Below are 23,383 nucleotides of genomic sequence, written 5' to 3' on the forward strand. Positions count from 1 at the left end.
CTGAGTGACTCATCTCCTCCCCACTACCAGGCTATGGTATTTTCCAGAGAACATGCCAGGATTGGGAGAGAGGGACAGTGGAAAAGAGTAAGACCCTCAGGGAGGTGGAAAGATACAATAACGCAAACATAGCAACAATTAGCCCAGGACCAGGCAGAGTTCTGCTGTGTCACACAAACCACTGCTGTGAGTTGGAACGGACGCAACACACCTAACAACCACCAGGGAACGTCTATGAAACCCTCTTACAAAGGGATCATTTAGGGTCTATAACGGAAGATGTAAGCACAGACCCCTACATCGCCCTATATTTTGACATATAATCTTGCCGGATTGCATGTTCTAATCGTTTCATCTTAAAAAAGCAAATAATTCTGTTGTCATTTTCCTCAAGTTGCTTAAATGTCTTTTAAATATTGGGTTGGGAGCTGAAGGCTTTGCCTGTCTTGCTCATCTGGGTAAAACTCATTTACTGGTTTTCCTTTTAAACTGTTAGCTCAAGTGACCTTACACACGAGTCCCAGCTGTGCATTAGCATTGCTTGGGGATGTGTTTGTATCTTTTGTCTAAAAATACCCAGCCGGTAGGATTCATGATCCATGAAAGCTAATTGAAACAATTTCTCTTCAAGTTTTGGCAAGCGAAGCATGCATTATAAGCATTAATATCTATAAATTGAATTGTTAATGAATCTAGACACTAATAATGAATGCAATTTTGCAGGCTTAACTAGAAACACTAAAATTATCAGGATCTGGAGCAGAATTTTCAATCATTTTTGCTTATTAAATAGCAAAGCTATGCTTTTAATAAGCTAATCATTTTTATTTGACCCCATAGGAATAGCTCAGTTGATTAGAAACAGGTTTCTAAGTGCAAAACAATGTTGTTTTTCTCTTACTGTTTTAACCACCAAAGCACTGAAATTTTAAGATGAACATTTGATCTCACAGCTTGTGTGTCCTAATCACATCTACACATACGATTCAACGCCTCTGAACTATTTACACACTTCATCTCTCCTCCGATACACGCATCCCTTAAACATACAAAAGTGTACCTGCTTCAGTTCTTTAAAAAGCCTTTGCACAATCAGTTAAAACAAATGATAATAATGGAACAAATAAGCATTGAAGAAGATTACAATCTCACTCTAAAAATGCTCGGAATTCATGATGGTCTTTCTGATCTCTTTATTATTTTCTGACCCATGGTAACTCTTTTGACATATATTAGCATTTGAGTATTGTCCCTTGGAAAATGTCTTATTTACACCTAGTGTGAAAAGCAGCAGATACTGTTATATAATGCCGGAATGCTTTCTCCAAAGTGTCTCGGTGACTCTTGAATTGTAAGTCACGCATTTTGGGATACAGTAAATTGCAGTGGCTGAACACCAAAATGGCTTTCAAGTGGGCTGAAAGAGCTCACGCACCTTTTGGTGCCTTTCACGTAACAACAGCAACCAAAAAACCCCAAACCTGTTGCTGCCGAGACAATTCCAACTCCATGATGCTGTAGGAGAGAGTAGGATTGGGGTTTCTAGGTTGCGTTCTCTTCACAAGTCCCGTGGAGTGGCTGGAGAGCTCATTCTGCCAATCAACCACATCACAGCTGAGCACTTACCCATTGTTTCCGTTCATGCTTTACGAGCCTTGCTTCACTCCAGGATTGTCTACACAAAACCTCTTGTCTCCTACTGGGAATTCCACAATGCTGTCTTCCTATGCTCCTCACCCAGAAATGTTACTCAGTTGGTCTCAGTACGCCATGCTGTGCCAGGCAAGCTAGCAGGGGAGATACGATGTGGACATCTCCTCGTTCACGGTTTTCACTCAGTTTCTCCTTTCATGCAGTGTTCAATAAAATTCTTCATCCTCTCTGTGCTGTTCGGGCTCCAAGAATGTCATCCGTATCAGTTTCACTTAGTTTCCTGTGTCTTTGCTGTAGTTGGAGGGCGTGGGGTGTGTGATTAAGGCACCATCTGGGGCTGTCTCCTTGATCGCTTCATTTCTATCAGCTTAAAATACTCCTTTTAGTTAAAATTACGGAATTAGTGAGCCTGTCGGGAAGGTGAGCATCGCAAATGTGGGATTCTTATAACAAAGTGTTCTTGTGTTGAAGGAGTACTTGAGTTGAGGCCCAATGTCCATCTCCAACCTTAATTCTTAACACATAGATATGAGTAAATAGTTCTATCCCCCACTCACTACATATATATTTACATATGTACATGCCTGTATTTAGACCTCTATAAATGTCCCTTGCCTCTTGGTTCTTTCCTCTATTTTCTTTTTACTTCCCTCTGCCCCACCATCATGTTCAGCCTTCATTTGGGCTTAGTAATTCCTCGCTGCTACATTGCCCCTGATTGAGCCCCACTAGGCATCCTAAGACCTTCCTTCCATTGAATTGAGTTCACTTGTCCCTGGGTTGGTTTCCCCCCTTCCTCCCATTCTTTTCATCTCTGAATTATTTATCCCACCTATCTTATCTAGATAGACATGTAGATACATTAATAAGTGCAAACCAGGAGAAGCCAAATAAAACAACAAAGGAAGTCAAAACCAACAAAACAATAACAGCAACAGCAAAAAACAAGCACAAAATAACAATAACAAAAAGAAAGCCACTGACAACAATGGAAAAGCCTATAAATAGTTCAAGGTCTGTTTGTTGGCCTTTATGAGTGTTTTCCAGTTGTGTCTTATGGGTCGCCACATTTAGCAAATGTGGTGAAGAAAGCTGACAGTGCCTGGCTATCAAAAGATATAGCATCTGGGGTCTTAAAGGCTTGAAGTTAAACAAGCAACCATCTAGCTGAGAAGCAACAAAGCCCACATGGAAGAATCACACCAGCCTGTGTGATCATGAAGTGTAAATGGGATCAGGCATCAGACATCTAAGTCAAGACCTAGAATAAAACCATGCCCAAGGTGAACTGGGTTGGGGGGTGGGCATGGAGTGGAGACCCAATGCCCAGCTGTAGACAATTGGACATCTCCTCACAGAGAGGTCACAGGGAAGAGATGAGTCAGTCAGGGTGCAGTATAATACCGAGGAAACACACAACTTTCCTCTCGCTCTGGTGCTTCCTTCCCCTACTATCATGATCTCAATTCTACCTTACAAATCAGATTATTAGACCAGAGCATGCACACTGCTACAAATAAGAGCCTGAGACACAGGGAATCCAGGACAGATAAACCCCTCAGGGCCAACAATGAGAGTAGAGCTACCAGGAGGATTAGGGGAGGGTTGGGGGAGAAAGGAGGAACCGATCACAAAGATCAATCTAGAATCCCCTCCCAGGAGGATGAATAACAGAAAAGTGGGTGAGGGGCGATGGAAGACAATGTAAGATATGGAAAAAATAATCTATAACTTATCAAGGGTTCGTGAAGGAGGGTGGGGGAAGAAATGGGGAGCTGATATCAGAGTCTCAAGTGGGAAGAGAATGCTTTGAAAATGATGATGGTGGCATATGTGCAAATGTGCTTGACACACTGGATGAATGTATGGATTGCGATAAGATATGTAAGAGTCCTCAACTAAAGTATTTTTGAAAACATTATGGACTTAAACAGTTTATCACTTTGAAAGTCTTTTATTATGAAATTTCAACTTCAACAGTGATTTTATACCATTTACAGAGCTGATACCTAAGGAAAGAGAGATAATCAAGAACCAAAGTTCTTTTCCCTTCAGATTTCCCTTTAGTTGTGTACTTTTCCCGAACTGGTAAATTATGAGTCCTTGAAATTGTGGTTACTTTTTAATGCTAGTGCGGAGTCCAGGTGGCATAGGGGTTATGCTTTAGGCTATTAACCTCAGGGTCAGCAGTTCTAAAGCACCGGCCACTCTGTGGAAGAAAGATGAAGCTTTCTACTCCTGTAAAGCATTACAGTTTCAGAAGCCCCCAAGGGCAAATCTACCCTGTCCCATGTGGCTGCTGAGTCAGAATCAACTCAAGGGCAGTGAGTTTGTTTTGGTTCTTAGTCTCAGAAGTTACCTTGCAGTACTTTGTTATTATGCAATTTTTTACACTCACTTTGACCCTATGGTAAAGTCTTTTATGTGGATTCTAGTTCTGTATCAGTGAGGACATTTTCTTAACTAGAGTAGATTAATCAAGAAGCACAGAATAGGTCATTCAGAGCTGGCTCAGCTACTTGAGAGTTTCATCAAGAAACTGGGTTCCTTCTTGTAGCTTCCTGTTCTACCTTCAGCAAGCATCTTCCTTACCCTTGTCATTCAGTGGCTGCTCCAAGCTCCATATGACGCTCCCATCTCCAGTAAGAAGAAAAGGGATAAACCTGACTCGAACAGTTAAAACATTGTTAGTGGATGTCTCTCTGGTGCACACTGAACCCGAACTGGTTTTCACCATTTTCTGTTTTGTTGTTTTTTTGTTTGTTCATATTAGAGTTTATCTCAGAGGGGTTATGTCATTGAAGTGTGTGATATGTTTTTCTGTTTTTCAGTATATGAAATCCAGGATTAATGAACTTACAGGGACAGCACGTAGAATAGGGTGTCAGGGGTTGAATATAGGGGTGGTGATGGTGGGGTGGGGTAAAAGGGACAGGAAGTCAAGGAATCCAGGAAGAAAAGAAGGTTTGGAAACTGATTATGGTGGCGACTGTACAATACTGCTTGACATGCTTGAACCATGGAATTCTATGATGTATGTATTAAATCCCAATTATGAATTAAGCCAAAAACAAAGAAGAAGAAAAGCAAAGTCCCAAGGCTGAGGACAAAAGTATTCTTGCTAAACGTTTTATCAGAAAAGGTAGACCCTCAGGAACTTTCCACTTAATATCTCACTAGTTAATACTGTCACCTGGCTACCCTAGCTGGAAGGGAATGTGGGGAAATGAGTTGTTGATTTTCTTCAGTATTTTTGAATACCCAGTGCATTCTCAAGCTTAAACTGTGAAAGGAAATGTAAAAACCTCTCTTTTTAGTCACCTCATCCTTTCACTTATAGGATGCGCCACTTCCCCACAAGTCATCACTAGTGTTGGTCTCATGTTTGTTCTTCATCTACACGCATATATAAATGGATACAAAAGGTATCTTTTTCTTCCTTTCCAATTAAAAAACACAACACCCACACAAATAGTGCATAGATAAATTTTTAAAAAACTGGTCACATAGTCACTTCAACCAAAAAAAATTAAGTAGGGTTCTTGGAATTGTTGTAATAAGGAAGAAGAGTGAGAATTTGCAGAGACGATGGATGACAGTGGGAACCCAAAATCCATCTTCTGGGTACCTCCATGGATTAAGCCTCTGGTAGATCCTCTCTGATCACAGTGCTGGGACAAGAATACCAGATGGAGACTATTGTCAACTTGGATGACAACTAATAACATCTGCCATGTGCTGTCTTTTGGTTTTAATTTGTAATTATTTCATTAATAATATAATAACATATCTTTTCATTAGCCATTATGGGTTGTTTTGATTTCCCTTTTCTGAAATATTTACACTTTTGCCAATTTTTCTGTTTGTGACTTCTTATTAAATTGCAGGAATTGTTTAAATATTCTGTAGATAAACATTTTGTGGGGTATGTGAATTAGAGATATAATCTCTTAGAGTTTATCTTTTTATGTATATGCCTTGTGTGAAGAAAGTAATTTTAATGTAGCCCAATTTTTCTTTCTTTTTTAGAGTTTAATTCCTAAAATGCATTTATATTTTATAAAGACCTTTATTCATTTTGAGAAATTCTCAGAGTAGATTTTTATTCTGCAGTATGTTCTGATCCCTGAAATTGCAGCAAGACAAAGGGGAATAAACCTAAGTTTATTCCAAATTTTCCATCTTTCAGTAGCCAGCTAGCATCAGTTTTATGTCTTCTTGACGGAGCTCAGAAGTTCATTCTTTTCTATTTGGTATCTACTCCCCCCGCCCCCCAACGGTTCTCACAACTCTTGTAATAGAACTCCAATTTCATTTCCTGCCGACTTTTCAGCTATCATGCCACTGACAGCAGAATGGACCACTGCTGCATGATCTTCCCGTGACTTCGGCAATTCAATACATGACCAGTGAAGTCAGAGTCTCGAGAATCTATCATGACGCCCTGGGAGTTTCGATATTCCTCAACTATCCATTACTTTAATGGAGTCTTTCCTACTTTGAACTATAACAAATCAAGGTTTTTTATCTTCCTTCACATCTGCAGTCTCAAATCCAGTTTTGTGACTTCATCCTGTACTTTGCATAATGAGGCCAAGAGTGTCACTGCTTTGGGGGAAAATCTTCAGCATTTTTACTGACTTCGTTAAGTTCATCTACACTGATATTAGCAGGGAAAACCTATGTAAGGAACCACATCAGGATCATAGATAAGATCAATTTAAAAACTGTATGTGGTTGCCAACAGGGTTTGTTTTGTTTTGTTTCTTCAATTTGACTCAAATCCTCTCCCCTGATATCCCAGCCAAGCCTTTTCTACTCTCTGCCATTGATTCCAAAGTTTCAGGATCATGGTCTCCAGGTTTTTCAGCCATTCTCCCATAAGATGTGAACTATCTAAGAATCTGAAGATAATCTCCTTGTGCTCTTTATTTAGCATGTCCGACACATCAAACTTTCATATTTTTAATTCTTCATAATCATTAAACTAGTCAAATACAGTACTATAAAACCCTAGAAATGTAAAATTAATAATAAAGTTTCTGTGCTCGGAATCTCTCTGCCAGTCATTGGTGAATTCTACCTCAGCATGTCTTCCATTTGTGGGGACATCCATCTGTAGTGTAGTAATTTCAAATTTTTCTTCATGAAACCTGGCAGTGACTGTTCTGTTTTTCTCCTTCATTGTTGACCAGACGTTTCTCGGCAGATTGAAGCAGCTCCTTCATTTGAGTGGTGCTGGCCATTGTTGCAAGATCCACATGTTGAGGCTTTACTCCATTTAATAAATCCCTCATGGCTCCTCCTGCTAATCGTAACTCATGGTTTTCCTTTGAAAAATGATTCTGTCAGACTCTTGAATCCTTTGATGAAGGGTGACTGGAATTCTGGGGACTCTAACGTCCCTGTAAATAGAGATTGTTTCAGAAGTCACAATCTACTCCATTAACGCAGCTCAGTCGCTCACTACAACGACTGAGTAGGGGTCTGTGCCACGGAGTAGGTGCAGCAGCGTCTGGAGAGATAGTCACCAACCGTACACTGTCCGGTGGACCTCAACTTTTCTTTTTTAAAAAATCTTTAGCACATTTGCTCTTCTTTAAAACAAATTCTTCCCTACTGTGAAATCCCCTTGTTCTGTTTGAAGGATTGCCTGTAGGTGTGTGTATAGGTTCCACATGACCACAATGAAATGTTCTGGAATTTCCATTCTTCGCAATGTTACCCACATTTTTTATATGATCCATACAGTCTAATATTTTTTCATGTTCAGTAAAGCACAGATAAGTATCTTTCTGGCATTCCTTGCTTTCAGCCAAGATCTATCTGATATGAGCAATAATATACCCTTCATCACACCTCCTCTTCTGACATCTGGCTTGAATTTCTGGAACTTTCCTATTGATGGACTGCTGCAATGGTTTTTCCTGCAATGCCTCAGGATTGGAGGGAGACTCATGAACAGCCTTAGATATACAAAAGATACAACCTTTCTTGCTAAAAGAAGATTTGAAGGTCTTACCGATTATAGTTTCAATTTGGGTTACATCTCAACAGAGAAAAACAAAAGCCCTCACAACTGGGTGAGTAAGCAATATCATAATAAACAGAGACAAGGCTGAAATTGATGATTTGATTTTACTTGGATTCACAATCAGTATCCATGGAGATAGCAATCAGGAAATCAACCAACATCTTACATCAGGAAATTTGGCTGCAAAAGATCACTTTAAATCGTTAAGAAGCAAATATGTCACTGTCTTCTAAGGCGTGACTAACTCAAACCATGCTATTTTCAGTCACCTCCTATGCATACAAAAGCTGGACAATGAATAAGGAAAAGAGAAGAATTGATGTCTTTGAAATATGGTGTTGGTGAAGAATATTAAATATACCACAGACTGTCAGAGAAGAGTGAACAAATCCCTGTTGGAAGACACACAGCCAGCATGCTCCTTAGAAGTGAGGATGGTACGATTTCATCTCACCTACTTTAGACACGTTATTAGGAGGGACCAGCCCTGAAGAAGGACGTCAGGCTTGGTACACCGTTATTGTTGTTATGTGCTATCGAATCAGTTCCTACCCATAGTGATCCTATGCACAGTGGAGTGAAACCCTCAACAGTCCTTTGCCACCCTTGCCATTGCTCAAGCCCATTGCTGCAGCCCTGGGGCAATCCTTCTCATTGAGGGCTTGCTTTCTTCCTCAACCACCCTGCTTCACCAAGCCTGATGTCCTTTTCCAGGGACTGGTCTCTCCGGACAATCTATCCACAGTCTGAAAGACCAAGTCTTGCCATCTTTGCCTCTAAGGAACATTCTGGCCTTATTTCTTTCAAGACAGATCGGTTTATCCTCTTAGCAGTCCATGGTACTTTCAATATTCTTCTCTAGCACCATAATTCAAATGCATCAATTCTCCTTCTGTCTTTCTTATTCAATGTCCAATTTTCACACGCATATCAGGCAATGGAAAACACTATGGCTTGGGTTACACACACCTTAGTCCTCAAAATAACATCCTTGCTTTTTAATACTCAAAAGAGGTCTTGTACAGCAGATGTATTTAAAATGTATTGTATGATCTCTTGACTGCTGCTTCCATGAGCAGTGATTGTGGATCCTAGCAAGACAAAATCCTTGACAACACCAGTCTCTTCTCCATTTCTTGGGATGTTACCCAGGGGTCCAGCTGTGAGGATTTTGTCTTCTTCACATTGAGTGGCAATCTACACGGAAGGCCACAGCCTGGGATCTCCACCAGCAAGTGCTTGAAGCCCTCACGTTCAGCAAGCAAGGTTGTATCATCTGCCCATCGCAGGTTGTTAATAAGCCTTCTTACATTCTTGATGCCACATTTTCCTGTATCTAAGATAGCTTCTCTGATTGTTTGCTCAGCATACATCTAACAACTGTGAAATAATAAAATTTCTGTCATAATTGTCTTCTGAAACTTTAGCAGTTTTGTATTTTACATCCATCGTTGTAATTCATGTAGAATTCTTTATGTGGTATAAGTAGGGAACTAATCTCTAATGTCATATTTTTCTCATTTGGAAAATCAACTATACCAATGTGAGACTGAATCATCGATGCTTTCCTTATTGCTTATGAATGTCAATGCTGTTACAAGTGAAATCTTCATATGTAAGTGTCTATTTCTAGGGTTTTTTGCTTTGTTTTGTTGGTTCATTTTTGATCCTTGTGGTGACACTGCGTCTTTACCTGGCTTTACTATAAAGGTTGATATTTAGCAGGGAACATTTGGTAGAGAAAGTTCTCCTACATCTCATGAGTTTATTAGTGATTCACTCTTTGCTTTTCTATGGACAAAAAAAGTGTTTTGATTTTTTAAATGTATTTGATTAATTGGGGGAAATAATGTCTATACTATAGAAAGCCTTTCTAGCTTTAAACATGTGTTTATGTCTCTGTTTATTTAGATCTTTCTTATTTTATTGAAGTTTTACCATGTTAAACAAATTGCTTGGATATTATTTGCTAGATTTATTGAATATGCCTATTTCATTCCTAGAATAAGTGGTGTTTTCTTTATTGTAAAATATTTTAAATATACAGATAAGATGAAAGGATAACATAATGAATACCTGTGGGTCTATTTTAAGCTTTGTAAGATATTAGCACTATGCCATATTTGATGTGTCTGCTCCTCCTGTTCTGATTAAGAATTATAAATACAATTACTGTTTCTTCTCCAAACTCATTCCTCTCTCTCTAGTGTTTCACAAATCCAATGTCTTTAATCTTCATATACATTTTTATAATTCTACTACATATCTCTGTATCTCTGAGCAATAGAATGTATTATTTTATATTTTATGATAAGTAAATCATTGTGCTTTATTAGAACAGTAGCTTTTTAGTATTGATAGAAATTAGTCTCCCCAGGAAATCTCTCAACCTACGATATTGATGTCTGATTTTTCTTCTGGTTTCACAGTAAAACATTCTACTTTGGGAATTTATACTACTTTTCTCTTTGAAGAGGTCTAAGAGAGGAGAAGGTGTAAAAGTTCCAAATGGTGGAGTACATTTCATCTTTTGTCTGTGCCTAATCTAGTACCCACTGACTTTTCTATTACACGCTAGAAATATGTGACTTAATTATTTTAACTATAACTTATAAGATGGAATTTTGCTACCATTGATTTGGGGCACTTTTAACTTTTGCCTCACTCACCTTATTTCAGTAGGACCAAATAACTAAATGATGAATAAAAACATATGAGAGATAATATAAATTACATACAATCTATTTTCTATTTCAAATTCCTCAAACCAGTATCAGTTTGGCTTCATGTATAAAACTCTGACACATGCTAAAGGTAAAAAGAGAAACAGAAGTAGTCATTTTTTTGTTGGTGATTTCTAGAAGTAAACAATATTTTTCTTGACTGACTTAAAAGTCTGGTTAGGCTGTCTAGGATTGTGGAATTATCGTCTCCCAAAGTTTAAACAAATCCAAGTGACACTGCACTCCCTTTGAACTATCATCCAATGTTCCTTATACTTTGAGAAATGGCACAGAGCTATGGAGGGCAGCCCTGGAGACAGTGCGGGAATTTTGCCCATTCTGACCCCGCAGCACGAGGGCATAACTTGAAGGGAGGGCAACAAAGCAGCAAGGGGAGCAAAATAGCAAGGTTCCTAAGAAATTCTGAAAACAGACTTCAGACTCAGAGGGCAGGCTGGGTTCTACATCAGACCCATTGGAAAACATTCTTTAGGGTCAGCAGACATACCTGGAACTATTTTTCTTTTCTCTCCCCTTCCCTCCCCTCCCATGTCTATCTATATAAGATAGGTAGGATAAACAATTCCGAGGAGAAAACAACTGGACCAATGATTCCAGGGGGACAGGAGAGAGGAGGAGGTGCCAGAAAAGGAGGGAAGAACCAACAAACCCAAGGATAAAGGAACAACAAGGGATCTAAAATTGATGGCCAGGAGGTCCGAGAATGCCTGGTAGGGTTCAGTCAAGAGCAATGTAGCTGAGAGGAAGTACAGAGAACTGAAGGAAGGTCGAACATGATAGTAGGGTATGAAGAAAGTGAAAGGAAAAAGAGAAAATCACTAAGAAGCAAATGGCATTTATAGAGGTATAAAAATAGACATATGTAAATATATTAATATACGATAGGGATATAGGTTTCAGTGCATATATTTATAGGTTAAGTATTAAGGTAGTAGATGGACATTGGACCTCTACTCAAGCAAGTCCATCCTCAATGCAAGAACACTTTGTTCTAATAACTTGGCATTCAGTGATGCTCACCTTCCAGACATGATTGATGAAGACAAAATGGGTGCATAAGGTAATGTAAGCTGATGGTGCTTAACTATCAAAATATATAGTGTCTGGGGTCTTCAAGGCTTAAAGTTAAACATGTGGCCATCTGGCAGGGAAGCAACAAAGCCCACATGGAAGAAGCACACCAACCCATGGGTTCACCAGGTGTCGATGGGATCAAGTATCAGGCATCAGAAGACCCCAAACAAACAACTATTTTGATGTGAATGAGGGGGGTTGGAATGGACACCCAAAGTCCATGGTGTAGACAATTGGATATCTCACAGAAGGGTCACAAGGAAGGGTCGAGTCAGCCAGGGTGCAGCACAGCACTGATGAAACACACAACATTCTTCTAGTTCTTTAATGCTTCTCCCCCCGCCCCCCACTATCATGACCCCAGTTCCCAGTTCTACCTGACAAATCTGGCTAGATGAGAGCATGTACACTGGTACAGATAAAAGCTCTCCACATACCGAATGCAAGGCAGATAAACCCTTCAGGACCAATAATGAGAGTAGTGATACCATGAGGGTACAGGGAAGGTGGGGGGAGAAGGGGAAGAAAGGAACTGATCATAATGATTGACATATCTCTCCTGCCCCCAGGAGGAACAACAGAAATGTGGGTGAAGGGAAATAGTGGATGGTGTAAAATATGAAAATTAAAATAATGTATAAATTATCAAAGGTTCATGAGGGTGGCAAAAAAGAGGAACTGATACCAAGGGCTCAAGCAGAAAGAAGATGTTTTGGAAGTGATGATGCCAACATATGTACAAATATGCTTGATACAAGTGATGTATGGATTGTTATAAGAGCTGTAAGAACCCCCAATAGAAAGATAAAAAAAAAGAATTGGCACATGGATACCTACTACTATAATATTTACTTATATGACTAGAGGAACTATTTACTGTCCTAAAAATGGCTTTCCCATGGGTTAAGGTAATCATGCAGATTTAAATGAAGTACTTCATGGAAAATTAAGAATTCATCAAACAAACTGCTGTTAGACCAAGGGAATCGGAGAAGGACTCTGTTCAATAGGACAAGCTTTAAGCATGTTACACAAAGATGAATCGAAATAGAGACTTCCGTTGCATACTTTTACAAAGTGTTCTTCTTCCTCAAGGATGATACAGTTTAAATTTTTATTTATTTAAATAGAAAGGATATCTAAAATTCACAAAACAAAAATTATCGTTGTTTCACAAAAAGGTATATTTGAAAAGAGAAATTAACCCAGAAAAAAAAAGTAGAACCTGGCAGCATGGCGAGCTAGACATAACAGCAGAATTATCCAATAGTTCTGAACACAAGGGATAATTTCATTTCAAAATCTGGGGAATTTTATATGACGAACAAATAAATATTCTCATTATACTTCCAGAAAGTTGCTTTTCTCTTGATTTTTCGACACAGTGAAAACACCACAATAGGATGTTCTTCCTGCTAGCTTTTGTGCCTAACCTGTCTGTGCATGTAGTCATGAAGCAATTATTTCTCCACTGCTTTCTTTCCATCATAGGCAGAGAACGAAGGACACTTGTAGCGTGTGTGAAATCTACGAGCTCAAAGAAGTATTCCTACGTTTGGAGTGCTGCCGCAGTTGGCAGGAAATCCCACGAGTCTGTCCGTCAGTACCTTTTCTCTCTCTGTCATACTGCACAGAACCCCTGCCACGCTCTTTCAGCACAGCTGTAAGGGCAAAGCGAGAAGAGGCCACGATGCTCTTCGCTTCTTGGCCAGCCTGTTGTCTCGATAAGCAACAGCCAGGCTGCTTTTAAAGAAAGCCAAACCGTCCGAAGAAGCTAGGTAAGAGCCCTTGCAGCAGTCTGCTGTGCTCCTCTTTCCCCCGACTCTTTCTCTTTCTTGCTGTATGATATTGCCGTTTTCTTCTTCCTGTGCTTTGGAACAGGAATGTTCACAGAATATTACACTCTAAAGGACAAAAACAACACTCTGAACTATAACCCCACAAATATAAGCCACACAAGTTTTCTTTCTGGGAACAACCACTATTACTGGTTTCTGGTGTATATTTCCAGAGATTTTAAAAAAAGTATATACATGAATAAAAACATATGCATATTCACATGTATATCATAATTGTATTTTTAAGAAACATACACCTATACATACATATTTAGCATACTTAACATATTATTCTGCCTCTGGCTTTTTAAACCTAACAAGAGGTCTTAGATTCATATCAATACCTATAAAGACGCCACATTCTAATGACAGCATAGTATTTTGTTGTATTAGAGATCTTAATGAACTGTTTTTCTATTTTGACTTTAAAGTTAAAAAATTCTAATTAATTCTGTTTTGATAGATAACACTATATGCTAGTGATTTCATAAGCATAGAAATGTATCTAAGACTTACTAAGCTAAAATATATGTACATTTCATTTATTTTTCCTTTTCCCCATGTTTTTCTGTTTTAATGATTTCCACTCATGTATGTTATTTCCTTCCTCTGATTTCTTTGAATTACATTCATTTTTTTCTTGGTTGGTTTTTTAATGTAGAAGCTTAAATAAATAATTTTATTTTTTTCTAATATAAGCCTTTAGAGTTATAGATTTCCCTTCAAATATTGCTTTAACTTCATCCCAATTTTTGTATGTTCTGATTTTATTATTCAATTAGAATATTTATAATTTTACTTGTCCTTTCTTATTTAGCCTATGTTATTTAGAAATACATTATTTTTCACCCAAAGAGTTACCTTCTTGTTATTGATATCTAATTTGATACTGCTGTGGTCAGAATGCAAACTGAAGTTTCAATGTTTAAAAAATGTGTTAGGCTTGTATATATTCATTGAGACACAGCATATAAATTAGTGAGTATTCCTTCTGCAACTAAAAATACTGTGTATTCTGCAGTTTTGTGATGTCTAGTTCTACCTGATTAAGTGTGTTGTTCAAATCTTCTAAACATTATTTACTATTCTGTGTAATTGTTCCATCAATGACTGATAGGGAGGAAAAACAACAACTGCCAAACTCCAAGCTTTTTAGTGGACTCGAACTCATGGCTGCCATAGAGGACAGAGTAGAAGGGCCCTTGTGGGTTTCTAAGACTGTAAATCTTTATGGGAGTAGAAAGCCTCATTCTCCTGTGGAGCCACTGGTGGTTTTGAATTGTTAGCCTTCCAGCTCTTCCAGGAGATTAAATTTCCAATGCCTTCATGGAATATAGTACTATGTCACATACAACTTTACATCTTATATTTTACTTTATGGATCCTTTTATTTTTATCAATGTATGTATATGTATATATGTATATATATGTATATATATATATACCCACAGCAGTTTGAAGCCATCAGCCATTCCTCAGGAGTAAAATGGAAATTTCTCTCCCATAAAGATTTACAGCTTCTGAAACCAAAAGGGGCATTTCGACTCTGCTCTATAGGGTTGCTATGACTTAGAATCAGATCAGTGGTAGGAAGTTTTTTTTTTGGGGGGGGGGTAGGAAGTTTTAGAGAAAATTTGGTAATCTTACATCCACGTTTGCAATGTCTTCATTACCTGGTGCTACCATAACAAATAAAACCGCCAATCAGAGGCGTCAAATTTTTCTCTAGGTTCCATTGCCATAGCTTCATAGAACTCACAGAAAAAATCATGATTAAAAGGTTTATTAAGGAAGTTGATACATTGTAATGCCAGTGAGAAAAGCTCGGGGTTGTTTATCCAGACGTGCTACAAAGTTCTGTTAAGATGTCCAATAAATACCCAAAGCGTAAATCACTTTGCTATAAACCTCAACCCGAAGACATTCAGCTTAAACTCGGGGTCAACAAACCCACCTCCCTGTACTAAGTGCTCTGAGACACCCCACTCCAGGCAACCTCAGCCCAAAGGCACTCAGCGCTACTTCTGTGGGGCAGACAGCCCAACTTCCAGAATTATGTGCCCAGAGGCCCCTGCTCTGAAAGCCTCCTGGACAAAAACACGCAGCTTGCTCCTTGGGTGGGGAAGCCCATCACTCTTGTTCCATGCTCTGGCTCCTAGTTCTATTCCTGCTCCTCTGATGTCATCGCGATCATCTGGATCCTGAGGGTTCACCATGCAGGGATCTCAGGTCCACAGAACTCTCTACTCGGGGCTCTTGCTGGTAATGCCATCCCTCCTCCTGCTTGTCAAAGGGCTTATTTTATGCACAGATGAATGCCACTTCAAGAAGTCCTGTTCACAATTACACACAGGTGAATCCTATCAGTATCTTCCCCACCTTCTTACTAGACCTATGCAGGGAAAGGTCTGGTGGAAGTTAGAGACTTGGGCTAAAAGAGCCATATTAAATAATTAACTGCCCCTGCACAAAGCTTTAGACCCTTGGAAACCTTATGGGGCAGTCCTACTTTGTCCTGTAAGCTCACTGTGAGTCATAAATAACTATATGGGATGGATTTGAATTTTATTTAGGTGGCTTTAGGAACTATTTATTCACAGAGAGCTAGAAGACCACATTCAGAGAACAGCTCTAGGGGAAAGTCCTTTGCCCATTTCCATGTCTTGTGACTATGTCAGTCCTTCATGTGCCTGGGTTTAAACATGTACCTACCATGTGTGTCTTTCTCCGTATGGCTTCTTCCCCTTGTGTTTCTCTGTGTTTATATCAGAACAAAAGAAACTCCATCATTTCAAACAGGGTCATATTTGCAGGTTACAGGATTTAGATTTCAGCTCAAAGTTTGGGTGGAGAGGACGGGGGAACACAGTTCATAATGTGCAATGCTTAAAGAAATCAGGATGTCAAAGAAAGTGTATTTGTCCATGCATTTCCAGTTCCATTATTTTGTCCAAATCTGAATTTACATCTGATATATTTTCCTTCCGCCTAAAAACTTCCTTTAACATGTGTTGTAGTACAGACCTTCTAGCAGCCAATTATCTTAACATTTGTTTGTCTGAATAAGTCTTTACATGTTCTTCCCCACCCCCAGGGTCTCCAGCAATGTAAGAATATTCTGCTATTGCTTTCTGATTCTAAATTATTTTGCTTTACCCAAAAGTTGTTTGCGCTTAGAGAAATGGTTGGGCTGCGCTTTCTTGCAGCTTATTTATTTACAAAAATTAAAAAATTACTTCTTTAAACTATGCAGTTTCCTATGTTTTAACAATTTTATATACAGGTATAACCACCACCATGAAAATACAGAATAATTTTACTATCCCAGAAAGTTTGTTTATGCCCCATTCCAGTCAATCCCTGTATTTTTTATTTACCCATATGCTTTTGGGATGCACGTATGTTTTCATATATACCAGTACTTGATTCTTTTTTATTATTAATAAGCATCCCATTAAGGAGCTCTTTTGACATAGGAGTAGCCACTAAGGTTGGTGGTTCAGATATGAAAGCCACGCTATGCAGAAAGTTGTGGCGGTCTGCTGCCGTATGATTTACAGCCTTGGAAACCCTGTAAGGCAAGTCTACCCTTTCCTTCAAGGCCACTATACGTGGGAATCAACTTTAAGGCAGTGTATTAGGGGTTTTTTTGTTTAGCATTTCATTGTAATTTGTTTATGCATTCCCCAATCGATGGACTTGTGCTGCTTCCATTATTTGAGTGCTAAAAATAAACTTTCTGTAAACATTTGTTCACAGATGCGTGGACATATGTTTTCTTTTATTTTCTAAGTAGTTGGAAGTGGAATGGCTGAATCCGTATCCCTAGCGACACAGTGCTTACGCGCGCTGCGGCTCGCTGAAAGGTTAGAAGCTTGAACCTGCCAGCTGTCCCCTGGGAGAAAGACGTGAGAGTAGACTTCCAGAAGAATCACAGCCTTAGAAACCCTTTCTACTCACAATGAGTTTCAACTGGTAATGGGTTTGGTTGTTCAATGGTTTGGGGTTGGGTTTGGTAATGGGTTTGGGGGCTCACATAGTAATGAGTTTGGTTGTTTTTGTTATTGTTGTTTTTTTGGGAAGTATATGTTTAAGTTACAAGAAATTACCAAATCGCTTTCCAGAGTATTGCACGTGTTACAGTTCCCACTAGAAGCGCATATCAAGAGTGCCAGGTTCTCCTCATCCTCACCGTCGCTCTAGCGTGACAGTCTTTAGTCTTAGCTGTCCTGGTAGATATATAGTAGTATCTCCTTGTGGTTTTAGCTTGTATTTCCCTGTGACTAAAGTTTTTAAACATATTTCCACATCCATATTAACCACTTATATATCTTGTTTTATGTAGTATCTGCTCTAAGTGTTTTGCCCACTTTCAAAATTAAAAACAAAATTTGCCTACTTTTAAATTCTTATCACTTTAAAATATACTTCAGATACAAGTTCTCTATCAGAAATATCATTTGCAAATATTTTCTATCCATCAGTGGCTTATGTTTTCATTTTCTTAGTTTTGTTTTGGGGAGAGGAGGGATTTTCATATTGGTCAAGATCAATTTAATACTTTTTGTTGTTTTTATTGTTTGATTTTATATAGGCAGTCTATTCATAACCCAAGGTCACAGAAATTTTTCCTATATTCCTCTAGATGCTACATAGCTTTATTTCTTTAGTGTTCAGTTGGGATTGAGATGTGAGTGTGGTATGAGGTCATTTTCTTGCATTTAGTTATTCGGTTGTTCCCCTACTGTTTTTTTATAAAGATTATTCTTTCCCTGACCCTTTTAAAAAGAATCAACTGTGCATATATATGCAGGTTTCCTTCTATAGTTTCTATTGTATCAAGAAAACAGAGCAAAGGCGTGGAGAGAAAGAGATCAGCAGTATAAAGCTGCAGACAGACATAAAAGAGACAATAAGGGGTCAGGCGAATGTGTTTATGCTAATAAGTATGAAAACGTAGTTTAAAATAACACATTAGTATAAAATTGTAATGTAAGATAGCTGATCTGAGATGGACTCAAAAGTCTTCACGGTTCTCCTACTAGTTAAAAATTAAATTTGTACTAAAATACAAATAGTCCAGATGACTTTGGTCGCAAGTTTTTCTAAATATTGAACAAAAAAATAACTAAAATCTTTTGAAGAATACCTAAACAGTTTGTACTCCTCATTTCATATTCTTGATCTTGACAAAAACATTTGGTTAGGACAACTTAAGAAAGCAAAGGCATACACCAGCATCACTTGTGGATGAAACCCAGTCGGAACATTTGCCTGGGACTTGATTCCAGCACCAACAGCCCCGTGTGATGCAGCAAGAACTGCTCCATAGGGTTTTCAAGGCTGTGACTTTTGGGAGACAGCTAGCCACACCCATCTTCTCAGGCATCTCTAGGTGGCTTCAAACCATCAACCTGTCAATTTGTAGTCGAGCATTTAACCTTTTGCACCATTCCATGACTCTTCACTCAAGAGTACTGATATAAAATCAGCAGCACACATGATACTTTGCGAATAAAATCTAGTCTATCCTCTCTAGAAAGGAGCTTTAGTTGTGTCGTGATTAAGCACTCAGCTGCTAAGCAAACAGACAGTTATTTAAACCCACTAGCAGCCCCAGGAGAGAGAGGGATGGCAGTCTATTTTAGTAAATATTTACAGCCTTGGGAACCGTATGTCCTAAGAGGTCATTATAAGCTGAAATTCAACATGACTGCAATGTTTTTGTTGTTGTTTCAATGCTATCTGGAGCCAGTTATCAGGTTCCACTCTGGGAATGTGGGCCAATGCAGATTTACATGGGACCACGTGGCCAGAGTTGGAATGCGACAGAGCAAATGAAGGGGGAAGAGCAGAGTGGAGACCCAAGGCTCAAGTGTCGGCCACTGGAGATCCCCTCATAGAGGGGTTTAGGAGAGGAGATGGGTTAATTAGGGTGTGAGGTAATTCCGATGAAGAACACAGCTTTCCCCCAGATCCTGGATGCTTCCTCCCCCCTACTACCATGATCTGAATTCTACCTTGCAGGACTGAATAGGGCAGAGATTGTACACTGGTACATATGGGGGCTGGAGGCACAGGGAATCCAGGGTGGATGATACCTTCAGGACCAAGGGTGTGAGGGGCGATGCTGGGAGAGTGGAGGGTGAGTGGGTTGGAAATGAGGAACTGATTACAAGGATCCACATGTGACCTCCTCCCTGGGAGATGGACGGCAGAGAAGTGGGGGAAGGGAGACTCTGGATAGGGCAAGATATGACAAAATAACAATGTATAAATTACAAAGGGCACATGAGAGAGGGGGGAGCGGGGAGGGAGGGGAAAAAAAAGAGGACCTGATGCAAAGGGCTTAAGTGGAGAGCAAATGTGCTGAGAATGATTGGGGCAGGGAATATGTGGATGTGCTTTATACAATTGATGTATGTATATGTATGGATTGTGATAAGGGTTGTAGGAGCCCCTAATAAAATGTAAAAAAAGAAAAGGGAAAAAAAAGAAAAAATGATTAGGGCAAAGAATGTACAGATGTGCTTTATACAATTGATGTATGTATATGTATGGATTGTGATAAGAGTTGTATGAACTCCTAATAAAATGTTTTAAAAAAAGAGCTGGAAACACAGGAAACCCAGGACACATAAACCCCCAGGACCAATAATGATAGTAGTGATACCAGGAGGGGAAGGGGAAGGTGGGGAGAGAAGGGGAGAACCGATTACAATGATCTACATGTAACCCCTTCCCTGGGGGATGGACAGAAGAAAAATGGGTGAAGGGAAACATTGGTCAGTGTAAGACATGAAAAATTAATAATAATTTATAAATTATGAAGGATTCGTGAGGGATGGAGGGGAGGGAAGGGGAAAATGAGGAGCTGATACTAAGGGCTCAAGTAGAAAGCAAATGTTTTGAAAATGATGATGGCAACAAGTGTACAAATGTACTTGACACAGTGGTTGTATGTATGGATTGTGATACGAGCTGTATGAGCCCCCAATAAAATTATTTTTTTAAAAAGAAAGTTCTTCCAAAAACAAAAAATTTAGGTGGCATGCATATCATGTCAATCAAGAAAAGACACAAATGGACTTGAAATGTCACACTTAGCAGTTTCTTGTGCTGCCTCTTACAAGGTAGGACAGACTACTCCTGCAGTGGGAGGTGAAACTGAGAGAATATCGGGCTCCAGGGACTTTAATCCTATCTATTTAGATATCCCTAGCCCGAATCCCAGGATCCTGCTTCCTCCCAGTCAGGTAGGTCTATGTTGGAGTAGATTTGCTAAGGCTTAGCATTCACCACTCTCTGAAACTGTGCTATTTTATAATTCTCTATATCCTGAGTCTGCTTGTCAGCACAATAGGTTCTCAGCTAGAGTAGGTAAAGGTCTCTAAATTTCACGCATTGTTTTTGAATTGGTGATTAATCATTCAGAAGCCATAATTTCTTCTCTACCTTGATTCAGTGATGCTCAGTAACAATGTAATCCCTCAAACATTATACTTATTATTGCCTTAAGCCTCTCAAATCTAACGATAGTATACAAACCAGTTAACCATCTTCTATCCATGGATGGCACCCTAGTTCACCATAATTGAAAATCTGGTTACAGCATGCCAGGAACCATTGACCAATCATACGGGAAGTTTGTTGTGGTGGGGGGCAGTCAGTGAGCCAGCAGATAATTATACGCAAACATCTTATTTCTAGAATGAGTTTGCTTTCTAGAATGCTTCTGGAAGTAGAAGAGTACCAGGGAAGAAAGGCAGAGATGGAGTTTCAGAAGTTTAGCCTCAGCCTGAGCCCAAAAGGAGCTATATGGAGTGAATGGTACCATAGAATTACTCTTCCTGAGGAGCTATGGCTTGGCTGTGTGATCTCTCATTCATTCACCAAGGAGGTTGATGTCCATTTTCCAGCTCCTTTTATACAGACTTTCCCCTGAGAAGGTAAACCTGGTAACCACTGATTTTAATTAAGTTCCTCAGGCATCAGAATTCCAAAAATAACCTCACCGAGGTGATGGAGAGGGGTCAAGCTAGAGACCCAGACCCCATCCAGAGGGGCTGCGCGGAAGAAAAAATGTGTCCTGGGGCAGTTTAGTACCGATGAAATATACAACATACCTCGAGTTCTTGAATCCTTCCTCCCCACACTATTATGATCTCAGTCCAATCTCGCAACTCCCACTAGTCCAGTGTACAGACAATGACACAGATGAGGGCTTTCAATTTAAGACAACCCCCTTCAGAAACAGTAATGGGAGCAATGACTCCAGGAGGATGAGGGAAGGGAAGGGGGAGGAAGGAGGAATAGACAGCAATGACAACAGAATAACCTCCCTCAGCAGAAGAATACCAGGAGAGTAGGTGAAGGGATAGAAGGGATAATAATTTATGTAATAATATTGATTTATATTAAGAATTCATGGTGGTGGCAGGTTGGGGGAAGGAGGGCAAAAAAGAGCTGATATCAAAGGGCTCAAGAAGAAAGATGATGTTTAGAAATTGTTAATGCCAATAACTGTCCATGTCCACTTGAAATAACGGATGTATGGTTTGTTATATGTAAGACCCCCAATAAAATGATTTATTTAAAAAAATTAGGTTCCTAATGTGCCATCAAAGGAGCCCTGGTGGTGCTGTCGGGTAATTATTGGACTGCTAACCTCAAAGTTGGTGGTTCAAAATCACCAGCTGCTCCAAGATAGAAAGGCGAGGCTGTCTGCTCCTGTACAGATTTCTAGTCTCAGGACACCTGCACAGGGCCTCTATAAGTTGCACTCAACTTCATGGCAATTGTTTTTCGTTTTGTTTTGGTAAGGGGGAATATTCCATCGTTGATTTGAATCATATTTTACTTACCTAATTCCCTAATTGAACATTTTGGTTTGTTTCTAATTTTATTCTATTGTAAATATAGACATAAACATTTAAAATAACTGATTAAATATGTGTAAAGCAATAACAATATAATAGAAAAATGAAAAGACCCTGAGCTAATCAACTTTTTATGTGTCATATCCACAGTAATTAAATATGGAATTAAAGTTAAACTGTGTTTTAGAAAATGGAAATAGGTTATTGCGTGGTTATAGAGATGTTGTTAGGTTGTGATTCATAGTAAACCCACGTACAACAGGAAAAAAAATCACCCTCACAATTATTATGTTTGCGTCCATTGTTGCAGCCACCATGTCAATCGAACCTATTAAATATCTTCCTTTTTCTTGCTGAACCCTGTGCTTTACCAAATATGATGTCTGCGTTGTTCTAATGTTCTGTTTTACCTTTCTACTTTCTAATATTCTCTACTTGATGTCTCTGAGTTTTAATATCCACTTCAATGGCTACACAGAACACACAAAAATTCATGATTAAAAAGTTTATTAAGGAGGTTAACAAGTTGTAATACCAGTGAGATATGCTCAGGGTTAAGTTGTTTTTCCGGACAAGTTACAAAGTTCTGTAAAGTGTGAGTCAGCAAACCCAGATCCCTGAATTAAGTGCCCAGAAGTGCTACACTCCAGGAAGCCTCAGTCCAAAGGCACTCAGTTCCACTTCTGTAGGGACCCCAATTAGGTGCCCAGGGGCATACCACTCTATAAGCCAGTTTCCTGCACAAAAGCACTCAGCTGTACTTGCTCCTTGGGTTCCATACTCTGGCTTCTGGTTCTGCTGTGGATCCTCTCGTGTTGTAGCTGTCATCTGGACCCAGGAGGTTTGCAGCACAGGGATCTCAGGTGCAGAGGACATGCTCCACTCCTTGCTCTTGCTGGGAATGAGATCTCCTCTTCCTACTTCTCAGACGACTCACAGTAGGTTGGGAGTCCAGACCTAAAGAATCCTATTGAAATTCACTCACAGGTGAATACTATCAGTGTCTTCTCCCACCTTCTTACCAGATCCATGCAGGGAAAGGTCATTTGATTGGAATTAAAACTCAGCTAGAAAAGCCACACTAAATAATGCACTGCCCCTGAAGGCCATCCTTTGGCTCTTCTATTGTCCCTTTCATATTGAAGAATTAACTAACCCCCT

The 23,383-nt window shown here is 39.3% G+C and overlaps 1 pseudogene; it reads right to left on the reverse strand.

The window, feature by feature from the left end:
* Positions 1–6,157: 6,157 nt before the first annotated feature.
* Positions 6,158–23,098, reverse strand: LOC142431774 (CCA tRNA nucleotidyltransferase 1, mitochondrial-like; annotated as a pseudogene).
* Positions 23,099–23,383: the final 285 nt, after the last annotated feature.

This window comes from Tenrec ecaudatus, chromosome 18, assembly GCF_050624435.1.
Source record: "Tenrec ecaudatus isolate mTenEca1 chromosome 18, mTenEca1.hap1, whole genome shotgun sequence".
Taxonomy (NCBI): domain Eukaryota; kingdom Metazoa; phylum Chordata; class Mammalia; order Afrosoricida; family Tenrecidae; genus Tenrec; species Tenrec ecaudatus.